The sequence below is a fragment of the Myodes glareolus genome, chromosome 14 (assembly GCF_982192425.1).
Source record: "Myodes glareolus chromosome 14, mMyoGla1.1, whole genome shotgun sequence".
In the NCBI taxonomy this organism is placed as follows: domain Eukaryota; kingdom Metazoa; phylum Chordata; class Mammalia; order Rodentia; family Cricetidae; genus Myodes; species Myodes glareolus.
Window position 1 is genome coordinate 60077807 of NC_142039.1, and position 13391 is coordinate 60091197.

The 13391-nt window shown below is 44.5% G+C and overlaps 1 long non-coding RNA gene across 1 annotated transcript; it reads left to right on the forward strand.

Annotated features, from left to right (window-relative positions):
• Nucleotides 1-7499: 7499 nt before the first annotated feature.
• Nucleotides 7500-11693, forward strand: LOC146892056 (uncharacterized). The gene is made up of 2 exons (XR_015005165.2): nucleotides 7500-7659; nucleotides 9687-11693. It is a non-coding gene; the product is annotated as an uncharacterized LOC146892056 (long non-coding RNA).
• Nucleotides 11694-13391: the final 1698 nt, after the last annotated feature.

Genomic DNA, 13391 nt, shown 5'->3' on the forward strand with positions numbered 1-13391 from the left:
TTGGTGCTATGGAGGGGATAGTTCAGGTGTCTTATGAGACATTTCACAACTGATGAAACAAATCAGTTGTGATTTGCTTGGTGGTTTTCTTGTGACTGGAGGGCCATTTCTATGACATCACGCCATGATGTATCATCTCCTGACTGGTCTTGGCCTTGATCTTGTGGCTGTTGGAGTGGCTGCCAGGCCACTCCTGTCTAGAGGGACTCATTTTCCCCTTGGCATTCTCTGCTCTTCGGAAGGAAGTCACTGTGAGAAATGAGGACTTTCACTTCACTTTCTGGAGAGTAGAATATCTACACTATTTGTTTAGAATATTTTTGTGTAGCAGATTCGTCTCTTTTTCCTTTACTTATCTACAGATTCAGTATTTATTTCAGCGTGGACTCATGGAAATATGAAATATATCTTATACCTTTGAATATCAGCCAATAGCACTTAACTTGTTACTCACAGATTATTTTATCTTTGGCCACTGAAAATTTGTTTAGTTGACTTACATTTTCTTTTGCTACATCTTGATTGCTATACATATTTTTTCTTTATTTTAAGGCATGTTTTCCTTTAACAGTGTGTTTTTTAGACCAGAAAAATCTAAAAGTCTAACATCAATTAAAATTTTATTAATTATTATTATTGCGTGTATATGTTCATACAAATTTTCTTACTCAGTCTGTCAGTGTGGTAAACTGCGCTGACTGGTTTTCAAATGCCGATCTCTCTTCTATACCTAGAATGAGTCCCACGTGATAGGGTGTAGAACGCCTTCCACCTTGCTGGGCTGCTCTGTGGATACGCTGCTGTGGCTAGAATAAGTCCGATGTGATAGGGTGTGGACTGTCTCCTGAATTGCTAGGTTGCCGTGGCATACGCTTCTGTGGCTCTTCACATTTTGCTCATGAGCGGCAGTCACATGCGGTTTTCTTTCCTGCAGTGTTTCTGGCTTGTGAGTAGGGCAATGCCCGCCTCTGAGGATGATTTAGGAAACGGCCTCTTGGGAAGAGATGGAAAATGTTGGTGTGATTTTTTTCTCTAAATGTTTGATTGATAGGAAATATATTACATTCAAAATACCCCTCCCCCAAATAAGGATTTGGGAATATATAATGAAAGAAGTGAAAACTTTCCCTTAGTCACGTTTTTTTGCTGTGAAGAGACACCTGACCCAGGAGACCTCTATAAAATGAGGCATCTCATTGGAGGATTGCTTACCCAATCAGAGGTGTAGTATGTTATCGTCATGGTGGGGAGCATGGTGGTACACAGGCAGACATGGTGCTGAAGAGATAGCTGAGAGGTATATTCTGATTCACAGCCAGTGTATGTGTGTGTGGGGGGGAGGGGTGGGTAGACCCTGGGCCTGGTATAGGCTTTTGAAACCTCAAAGCCCCTCCCCTCCCCAATGACACATTTCTTCCAGTAAGGACTCACCTGCTCCAACAAGGCCACACCTCCTAATCCTTCCCAAATAAGTATCAGCTGGGGACGAAGCATGAGACCATGTGAGCCCATCGGGGGAGGTGTTCTTATTTAAACTACCATAGTGTCTCCAATGAAAATTTCAAGATGCTGCAGAAGGAAATTACAGAAGATACTAGACAATGGCAAAATATCTCATGTTCTTGGATGGGCAGAATTAATATTGCGAAAATGCCTATACTACTAAAATTTATACACAGAACCAATGAAACACCCACGGTAATTTCCATATCATGTCTTACACATTTAGAAAAAAAAATACAATTTATGTGGAACCACAAAAGACCACTAATAGCCAAAGCAATCAATCTTAAGGAACAAAAACCCTGCTGGGGGTATTATAACGCCTGAACTCAAGTTATACTATAGACCTATATGTGAGAAAGACAGCTGGTACCGGTGTAAAAGTAGATGGTTAGACCAGTGGAATAGAAGACCCGGAAATTAAATGGCAATGCTATACTCACTTAATTTTTGATAAAGGAGGCAAAAACACACTTTGGGAAATAGAGCCTATTGAACAAATGGTGGTGGCCAAACTGCATTTCTGCTTGCAGAAGATGAAATTAGATTTATATCTTTCACCTTATACAAAATTAATTCAAAATGGATCAAATACCTTAACTTAAAACCCCGAAACATGCAAAGTTTCAGAACAAAGTACAGGGGTGACCCTTCGAGATACTGGGGTTGGCAAGACCGCTTTAAATAGAGCACCAGCAGCACAGGAAGTGACCCCAAGTGTCAACAGATGGGAGTCTGTGAAAATCAAGTTTCTGTTCAGCCAGGGAGACAATCAGTAGAGTTACCAGCCAGCCCACAGCACGGGAGGGAACCTTACCAGCTATACTTCAGGCGACGGGCTAATCTCCAGACTTTACAAAGGACTGCAGGCTTTAAATGACTAAAAGAATAAAACTGACAGTCAACACATGGGCAAATGAGTTGAGCAGACAATTTTCCAGAAAGGAATACAAATGGCCAATAACTATTTTTAAAAGTGGAATGCATAAAATCTATTTGATGCAGAAAGTGTAAAATGTAAAGCTTCACAGCCTCCGCTCCGAATGGTTATTGTCACTGCATAGAAGTTCATTGAGTTGTACGGACGTTGGGTCTGGTTAATTCGGTAAGTGATGCTTTTATTTATTAGCAAGATTTCTAAAAACAATATTTTGAAGGAGTGTTTCATTGAATTAGTAAGAAAAAGCATCTGATCCTGGTGCTTTGCTTTGTTGGAAGGTTATTCATTACTGATGCAATTTTTCTCAAAACTTTCCGCTTATCAGGTTATCTGAGTCTCCGCATGTGAACGTTGGTAGTGCTGTTGAAATCTAGACATTGTGTGCTTCATGAAAAGGCCCTAGATAGGCAGGACTTCAGTGTGGAGATATAACTTGGCTAATGCATTAATAACTAAAGAATTGTTTGCATTTATTTTTGTGCATGGGCGGCCTGCATACGTCACGTGCACAGCACATGTGTGGAGGTCAAAGGGCAACAGCAGGAGCCTTCAGGGTATTAAATTCAGGTCCCAGGCTTGGCGGCAAGCCCCTTTACCTGCTGAGCCTTCTCTCCATCTCCACAGTAACGATTTTTAAAACACACGGTATTAAGAGCTCTGAAACACAAACCTCCAAGGACTTCCTCTTAGCAATAAGATTGGATTTGATCTCTTTAGGCCCCAAATCAGAGGCTTCACCTGATCTCTCCACTTTCCCACGTTAATAAAGAATGCAGTTATTTACTGAGCCCCTCCCATTCAGGGGCGTGACTGTACCACCACAGGGTAGATTTGAGTATTTTACTTTACAGATGTGAAGTATGACGCAGAGGAGTGAAATAATACATTGATGGTCACATAAATATACATCGATAGTCACACAAATAGCAGACAACCAAGCCTGAATCCCCTGCTTTCATTCACCAAACCTCCGTGCGTATTCCCGTCTGCTAGCCCACGACTCCATCCCACTTCAATTTCTGTTCCTCGCCCATCCCCCAAGCATGTGAAAAATCTCATGCAATCCTCCTTGGGATGAAGGGCTCACGGCATTAGTGGCAGACTAGACATGCTAACTCATCTAACTAGTGTGTTCGTGGTTCTTTCACATAACAGAACAGGTGTGGGCAATCACGCAGTCGATACACTGGCTCTGCGGTGTCCCCAGGGGTGGCCGAGCTCTGCCTTCTGCTAGATTCTTCCCTTATGTTCACTAGGAAGTGGATTCGGTTTTAAGGTGCTTTCTTAGGACAGGAATCTATGCCAATGAAAGGCGTGGGGACAGAGGCAAGGAAGTACTTCCTGGAAATTTAGTCTCCAGATCCACCTCCGGGAAGCTAGCAGGATTGTCACGGACACTGTTTATTGTCTGAAGTGGGTACTTCCCTTTCCAAACAGGTGCAATCAAGGGATGGAGGAATGAGATGAGGATGAATCCTGGCCAGGCCAGTCTTGGTCTTTCAACGTTAAGGTAAAGCCCCTGCCCCGACTGCCTCCTTGCCGTACCCATTGCCAAGGTCTTGCTCCACTCCAAATTCCTGCATATGCTGTCTCTACATGCGACTCACTAGCCTTAGGTCCTCCTCAGCTTTCCTGTATTGGCGTAATGTTTTCAAGCCTGTGCTATTTCTTCAGGACTCTATTAGAAGGGTTGTGGGAAAAGAGGCTACGCCTATTGCTTGTCTCTCATGTCCAGCGTGTTTATGGCTCACACTAATTATTAACTTTCAGTGCACATGCCACCCAGGGGGCTCCATTGTTCCAGTACACTCCGGGCTTGGATGTCTAGACTTCTCATTCCGGACCTCACCCCTACCATACAAAGATTGGTAGAATTAGTAGACATGGATCATACATAACACAAGTTACAGGAAACTTTAAACATGGGAAGAAAGGGGATTCTAACTCACCAGCAAGCCAGTTTAGGAGAGCATGGCCGTGTAGTATATTATCTTCCCTTCTACAGTAAAGACTATAAAATACTTCCTACTCGTCATTTCAATGACAATATTTGACATACCGAGATGACCAGTTAGTTAAACAGAAATGGTCAGAATCCAACAGACCAAATCATTGGCAGCAGCGTCGTGGTTTGGATGTGAACGTGGCATTGGAGCTTCTCAGGATTGCAAGCAGCCATGTCACCTGGATGAGCTAAGAGGGCTGGAGGACACAGCCAGAGACCTGGAAAGGAAAGAGAAGGAGAACATGGAGGGAGGGGGAGGGGGTGGAACGGTGCGGGCTTCCCGTCTGTATGCTGTGAATACGTGACCAGGCAGGACAGAAGCTTCCGTCTACAGTGGAATAAGATAGCTCATTCCAGTGGAGGCAAATTTCAGGTTCTGGCAGATTGTCCGTCTTTAGCGCTCAGACTGTTTGTGTCTGATACTGTCATAATGTGAGTAATTGACTTTATGTCTAGAGAACACAGTTTTCTTCATTGGTCCTTAGGAGAAAAGTTATTTACCTCTACCAGTCAGATATCATAGTGGGTAATACCTACCCGTCAGACTTTTGTCATTCTGTTGGCCATGCAATGAAACAGGTGTTGTTATTCAATGCTTCTGAAGAGAAAATGGTTAGAGTAATTGCTCACAGTGACAAAACAGTGCAGACTTGAGATTCTTCCCCACAGCTGGCAGAGTCTAAAACCCAAATTCGTTCCCCCAATTCTCCTAAGTCAGTGGTTTTTACCCTGATTGTTCATTGGGTTTTAAAACACTGGGCTCGATCAAGTCGCATGCATAACCAAGTTAATCAGAATATTCAGGGTTGGGAACCAGGGGAACCAATGACCCTAATACTTAGCTTTATTAGTCAGGGTTCTCTAGAGAAAAAAGCCCTGATAGGATAATCCAGTGTATGTGTACAAGATATATCTGTATACAAGGGCAGAGGCTGTCTGTATGCTGGAGAGTCAGTGATGAACACGGTAGTTGACCAGTCTAAGAGGTATAGGTGCTTGACCAGTCCCAGTGCAGTGCTGAGCATCCCTGGAGAGTCTCTGGGGTTGAGCCCCTGTGCAAAGCCCTGAAGCTGGAACTTTATAGTCACAAACAATGGAAGCAGCAATAGATATACACTTGTTTAGTCTGTGTGTCCATAGCTGAGACAGGACTTCAGCAGTTCTTCCATGTGTGTGCTGTAACATGTTTTATATGCATGTGCTGTAACACCCTCTGTATGTGTGTGTGCTGTAACACCCTCTCTCTGTGTGTGCTGTAACACCCTCTGTATGTGTGTGTGCTGTAACACTCTGTATGTATGTGTGTGCTGTAACACCCTCTGTATGTGTGTGCTGTAACACTCTGTATGTATGTGTGTGCTGTAACACTCTGTATGTATGTGTGTGCTGTAACACCCTCTGTATGTGTGTGCTGTAACACCCTCTCTCTGTGTGTTCTGTTACACCCTCTCTCTGTGTGTGCTGTAACACCCTCGAGTTTGAGCACTCTCTGCCTGTTTCTCAGAATATGCTGTGTGAACTCTGGACTCGGGTCTTGTCAGTTAGACATGTGCAGAACCTTCTGGTTTGTGGCTTGTTGCTTCAGTTTGTGGTGTTTATTGGGAAACATTTTTATCTGGTATAGTCAAGTACATTTACCTTTTCCTTTATGTTTTACAGTCTTAAAACTTTTAAAAAGAAATCCTACTGAACTCGGAGGCCATAGTCCATTTGCTGGGTCCTCCAGGAGCTGGAGATATGGGTCAGTGAGTAAGGCACTTGCTACTAAGCTTGATGACCTGAGTTTGATTTCTGAGACCTTCATGGCTGAAAGACTGAATCAATTACTGTACGTGGTCCTCAAGGTCCCACATGGAGGTCTTTAGTCCTGTGGTTTATGTGGTGACTTATTCTTTTAATAAGAGGTCATAGCTTATATCAATAAAACACTCTACCCCGAATCTCAGAGACTTAATCCCAAGCTTGTCTGGTTTGCTTTGTACAACCACCATGAGATTTTAGGAATTTCTCTTTTCCAAGAGCCCCAGGTAAATGGAGGCTTTGAGACAGAGGCATCAATTAGAGCCACACCATCCCAAATGAACCCCATCTTGTCTGATCCTGGAAGCTAGGCAGAGTTGAGCTGGATACTGCTTGCATGAGAGACAGGTATGTTGTCATGCCCGTGTGGAAGGAGTTGTGTGGTCTGCTTACAGGTGAGGCATATTTCTTCTGATCATAATCCTCCAGTGGCCAAAGCAGAGGCCATCAGATCACTTCCAGGTTCAGATGGGACAGAGAGGTACAGTTCCAACATTGAGTGGCAGTAGATGACATGTAGGGCCATCAGCAAATGGTGCCAATGAGAACTGATCCCTTTGAAGCATGAAGTTCACCGGACTTATCAACTGCTAACGTCATTTTGTCTGCTTCCAACGGCCCCTGCTCCCTACGAGGTCTTAACAGTAGTGTGAGTTTCTTTAATTTAATTTGAATTCAGAAAACATCAAAGTATATCAAGAAGAAGGACTGGAAACATCCCTTAATAATGCTGGTGGGGGGAAAAAGCAAAAGCTGAGCCCGTTGTCAGCCCTGGAGATTGGATGTCAGTCATGCTAAAGGGTAGGGACAAAATCTTTCACTCGCCCCCCAGAGTCAGGCATTTGGAACTGAGGTCTGTTTGCTGTCTCTCTGAAAAGCACTGATCTCTGAGCATGAGTCAGTTAGCACCGAAGCACCCCCTGGCAGCTGGCTCTTTCAGATTATCCAGCTCCATCACGCTAGTCGGTCCTCCCTGGGGCAATGGCCAGTGCCTGCACAATTGCTCACTGAGTCAGTCTGGGTGGGTGGTGGGGGAGATAGCAGTCTTCTAGCTTATTCTCTCCTGAGCCATGGCTGCTTGGAGGGAGAAAGAGAACCTAATAGAACATAACAAAGATGTCTCCGGATCCCCCGCTGACTCCGATGGGATTTTGCCATTTCCAGCATTACTATGTGACTCACGGCTCCATCTCCTTTCCGGCCTTTTTGTCACAGGAAAGGAAGCAGCTGGGCTTCTGGGCTCAGGCCCTGAGCTTCCTATGACTCAGGGGCCAGCCTGTTAACACCACTCTGTTCACGGTGGGCCCTGGGCTGGGCGGAAATCTCTGCTCTATCCAGGAGGGGGTGCAGCACGGGCTTGCTTCTGAGTTTGCAGTGGCAGAGCAAGAATTCACAGGCCGTTTATTTCCACGTGAGTGCTGGCACTTTCTTTTGCCTCTGGGTAAATAAATGATGAGATGCTGGTTAGTGGCTAAACTACAGAGGAACACTGATTTTCATATACAATGTTTTCTTCTCGAATGTGAAATAGGACGTTGCGGGGGAAAATGATGACCTGTAACATGAGCCTGTCTTGTTAACACTTATATCACCAAAGCATGACAAAATAATTGAAATAAGAACCCTGAGTCCCCATCACTAGGAGTGCCCCGTGGAGGCTGGCTGCTATGGTTCTGATGTACTCTGTCCCCACCAAAGCGTACATTAAAATTCAATCATCAGTGTGGCACATGAGGAGATGGGGGCTTTGGGAGGGGTAATGCATTTTGCATGAGACTGGGCTGGTTTTGTCAGAGACGAATTGGTTCTCTTAAGAGCAAGTTGTTATGAAGCAGGTGAGCTTCCTTGTCCCCCACCTTCTCCGTGCACCTGCTGGTCACTCTCGCAGGCTCTGCCACTGTGATGCTCACCTACATGCTACAGGGCAGTCTGAGGTTTTCCACTCATGCGGCTGCCTCTCTGTCAACTTCCCTGTCTTCAGACCCACAGGCTAAGTTAAGACCTCTTTTCTTTAGAAACGACCCAGTGTTGGGGATTTGGCCATAACAACAGAAAACAATTAGGAACCTAGTCGGAGCGACCCTCTTGTTCATTGTGAAGGAGATGGATGTGGCATGGGGAGCTGGAGGAAAGAGCTTCTTGGTTCCTTTCTGTGTTGGTGTCCTGTGGTTGCTGTCACAAAGAGGCACATTTGTTTTCTCCCGTGTGTAGAGACTTGAGATGCGGGAAGGGCATAACTCCCTCTGAAGGCTCTAGAAGCATCTTGACCAGGCCCCTCTCCCTGCTTATGGAAGGATCCTGCTGGGAATGTATCCCTCTTCACACAGCCGTATTCTGCTGCCTGGGACTCCGAGACCAAATCTTTCTTTTTATAAGAGGAAACTGTTGAATCAGTGCTCATACCACCCCAGCATTGCCTCATCCCAGCCAATTTCCCCTGGAGCAACCCTTTCACAGTAAGGTTAAAAGTGTGAAGGTTCTGAGAGTCAGAGCTTCAACACACGATTTTTTTAGGGGGCACAAGTCAACCCACGGTGCTTTCCAATGCTGTCATTTAATTGATCAAGGAGATAAAAAAGTTTAACTAAAGTTAACACCTATCCACACTGTTTATTTGCCTTTTTAATTGATTGTTCAGGTGACACTGGTTCCTCACATTCTCTGGGCTTAGAAAAAGCAAGCACACATTTTGTACGACTTGTGGGTCCCTTCCGGAAGTTCCCCTACTTCCATCCATCTGTTTCCTTCCTTTTCAAGATTTGTTTATTTATCTTCTTGTTATGTGTGTGGGCCTCTGTATGTGTGTCCCATGCATACAAGAGCCCACAGAGGCCGGACAAGGTCACTGGCTACTCCCTAGTGTTACAAATGGCTTGATGGTTGTGAGCCGCTGTGTGGGTGCTGGAAATCAAACGGGGGTTGCTTGCAAGAGCAGTCAGTACTCTTAACTGCTGAGCAAATTCTTTAACACCCCCTTTTGAAGTTTCAAGTCAGTTTTATTTTGTGTTTTAGGATTTCTTTTCATTTGTGCTTACGTGTGTGCATGCATGCATGCGTGCGTGCGTGCGTGCGTGTGTGTGTGTGTGTGTCTTACTATGCAAAAGTGTGTGTGGTTGCCTTCAGAAGACAGGAGGGCGCAGATCTCCTGGAACTGGACTTACAGATCATTGTGAGCCACCTGATGTGGGTGCTGGGAGCTGAATTTAGGTCCCTGCAAACATTCTTAACCATCAGCCATCTCTTCTGCTTCTCCTACCCACATGTTTCTTAAGTACCACAGAGGACTGACTGTCTCTAGCCTTTGCTTACCTCTAGAAAGAGATTCTTTGCTGTGATTTGTTATAATAGAAGCATAATCTGGCCTATAGACCGGCAGTTGATTTGATTGTCTCAATAATCTCTCTGCTCTCTCTCTCTCTCCCTGTTGGCATTCGCCAGCTGGCAGCGCTGCCCCACCCCCGGCTCTGAAGGGTGAATACTTTCCCATCCATCCTAGATTTTTGCCCTCTGAACCATCACTGTGCCTCTGGATGGTCCTTCGAGATTTGAAACAAACCCAGATAAAGCTCAGCAAACTAGAAGATTGCTCTGCCATCCCGACCTCATCAGAGTGCAAGAAACTTGGAAACAAAGGCCTCTATCTCTGGGTGACTAAGACAAAACAACTAATTAGGAACAGATCTTCTCTGTGGGGTTTCTCTGGTAATCATGGGGATTTTTTTAAAAATAATATTACAAGGAAAACAATAAGGAAATGAACTGATATACTTGGCAGTATTCTACAATAGGAGAAAACCTCACAGAGAAAAGACTGGGATGACCTAGAGCCACTGGTCACAGCGGTTGGTTATTACTGAATAATTGAAGGTGATTTTGATTATTTTTTCTTTGTCTCAAGTCGCCTGCATTTCTTTTGTCCCCGGGGCATTTGTAGGAAGGCACAGCATGTGAGTGAGTCCCTGTTCTCAGCATCTGCCTCGTATCTCACAACCTCAGTTCGCCCACAGCTGAAGATGTTATTCAATATCAGCTGAAAAGCTGAGGAAGGAAGATCCGGGCTGTGGAGTTTGTATGAGAAATGACGCAGAAGGGCCATTTCCCGCATTTCCTCCTCTAATTGCTCTTCTAACTCATACCACAATGCCATTATGTCGGTCATAACGAAGTTGTGCTCAGAAGCCTAAGTTTAGATGAAGATGGGAGGTCAAACTGGTGGCCAGAAAGCTGGTGATGTGGGCCAATCTTTTGGGCTGCCTTGATCCAAATTACCTTGATAAAAGAAGTGTATGAAACGACCTGCTGGACACTACGTGCTGGAGGAATCCGGACAGAGGAGATGAGAGACGGTAGCCGGCCTGGTCCAGTGACATCACGCCTACCCCACTTACACAGATCTGTGTGGTGCTGAAGTTGGGGTCAGAAAACCTTTTCCTATGTCCTATGCCAATGTGAAAGCAAAAGTGAAGGCGTCTCTTCAACCCCCCCTTAATCGTCATGGCAACAGGCAGACTGATGGTGAGCCACTGACAGCTTTAAGAAAGACACCATCCACCTTAGATTAGGGCCTAATGAGACAACTTTTCCCAGTGTCCACTGTCTTTTTTCTCTAGAGACACACAGGCACTTCTCCACTAACGTAAAAGTTGAGGGGCTGGAGGTGGCTCAGGTGTGGAGATTATTGCGCTGGCAGAGGACCCAGGTTTGCTTTCCAGCATCAGCATGGAGGCTCATACCTCTCGAACCCCAGCTCCAGGGGACTGGATACCCTCTTCTGACCTACATGGACTCCCGCATGTAAATGTGGTACACACGCTAATGAAGGCACACACACATACATACAAATTTTAAATAAATCTTCATTAGCATGATAACGTTTAAAGTAGTTGGACGTTGGGAGTGAGAACTGGTTTTGTTTGTTTTGTGTTTTGAGACAGCATCTCACTGTGTAACTTTGGCTTACTGGGAACCCCCTGTGTTGACCCAAATGGCCTGGGACACACAGAAATCCCCCATCTTCTGCCTGCTGAGTGCTTGGGTTAAAAGTATATGGAACCATACTTGGCCCCTCATAAAGACATTTCATAAGATTTTATTGAATTTTCAAGAAATTAAAATTTAGTTTTTCCAGTATAATCTTAAGATCTGTTATTATTAATTATAGTTCAAAAACCAATAGATTGTTTTTAAGTTATAATATAATAAAGTTTATGAAGGTTAGAGTATGTAAAAATAAGTCCTGGGTGTACCTCAGTGTTACACACATGCATGAAGCCCTAAAGAAAACAAAACAAAATAAATCAAAACAAACAAGCAAACAAACCCAACTCAAGCCAAATAATAACTAAAACTCTAAAATAATTTAATTTATAATTTATTCACATTTTTATAAAACAATGTAGATGTAATATAAAATGTAAATGCAAAAATAAAGAGAGATTCACCATTCTTCACTGCCGTAAGTTTTCTCAGCAAAACCTACTCTTGTCCCAAGTGGCTAAGCTGTGGTCATTTTATCTGGATACAAATAAAACGCAAGTCCCTCTTGTCCAAAGGTTTGCTTTGTGGCCTAAGTAGAGGGCCCAGAGTGTTTGCAGGAATGAGTGTAAGCAAGGCTGGTGGCATGAGCCCGATGACCTGGAGAGCAGATGCCTCCACGTATGTGATGTATCATGTGAGTCACCCCACATATATACACAGTACATACCTCTACACATGTGATGCCTCATGTGAGTCACCCCCATAATACACTATACATACCTCCACATGTGTGATATTGTATGTGTATCATACCCCTGACACATACATACACATACTCTAAATAAGCAAGCAAACAAACAAACAAATAAATGTAAAAACAAGGAGAATGGCTATAACAAAGAACTCAGAGCTTTTAGCAGTGTATTCTCCAGGCCCTAAGGAAAGAATGACTCCCGAGTTCCCCTGTGTGAAGATGGACACACAGTCATTTGCCTTGCTCAGGTGAGAGCCTGGCCACCCCCCTCCCGCAGCAGGGATGAAAGTACTAGAGCGGATGTCCATCTCTTCTCCAGCATCACTCCAGAGCAGACTCATCTGTGCCATTTCAAGGCTCCTTGAACACAGACTGTCACTGGATTTGCTCTGTTCAGACAAGGAGCTGACCCCACCTCCCCTCCACTGTGCGTGAGTGATGCTCAGATCAGTGGTGGCAAACTGCCCCTTAGAACTGGGGCTCTCTATCTCCTGGAAGCTCTGTGTTTACTTGAGGATTTAGTCACTGATACCATTTTCTTTCTCAGATGAGAAATTATTCTTTTCTGTCCTCAGCCTGACATGAAAATTTATGATTGGGATGAAAGTCTGCCCTGCTTTTATTTGAGTTTAAGAAGAGGGATCTCACCAGGCAGTGGAGGCACACGCCTTTAATCCCAGCACTCAGGAGGCAGAGGCAGGCAGATCTCTGGGAGTTTGAGGCCAGCCTGGTCTACAAGCGCTAGTTCCAGGACAGGCTCCAAAGTTATAGAGAAACCTTGTATCAAAAAACAAAACAAAACAAAAAACAAAAACAACCCCCCCCAAAAGCCAAAAAAGAAAGAAAGAAAAGAAAAAAGAAGAAGAAGAGGGACCTCCTCTGTCTGACCCTCCTCCTAGCCCCACCTCTGGAGCCCACACCCGTTTGCTCAGCCCATTGGCTCTGTCTTCTATCAACTCGACTATAGTAAGTAGTTCCACAGGCGGGTCTGCCTTATGTGTGCTTTTTCACAGTAAGGATGTTGAAACCAAGTGTAAGACTCACACAGTAACAGGTCTATCAAAACTCATTTTTTCTAGTGTGTATGTATGTACATACATACATATGGATATGTGTATGTATGCATGTATTGTTGTGATTTATGGGGCGGGTGACCCAAGACTGCAGTGGGTGGGAGATGGACAGATACACCATGCGGAGAGAGCTTGGGTATACAGTTTATTTAGTGATTATAAGGTATAAGGGTAAGGGGGTTATGGGGGAAGAGAGAGAGAGAGAGAGAGAGAGAGAGAGAGAGAGAGAAGAGGAGAGGAGAGGAGAGGAGAGGAGAGGAGAGAAGAGAAGAGATAAAGAGGAAGGAGGAAAAGGGGAGGAAGAAAAGGCAGAGGCTGCCTCTTCAGAAGAACAGAGAG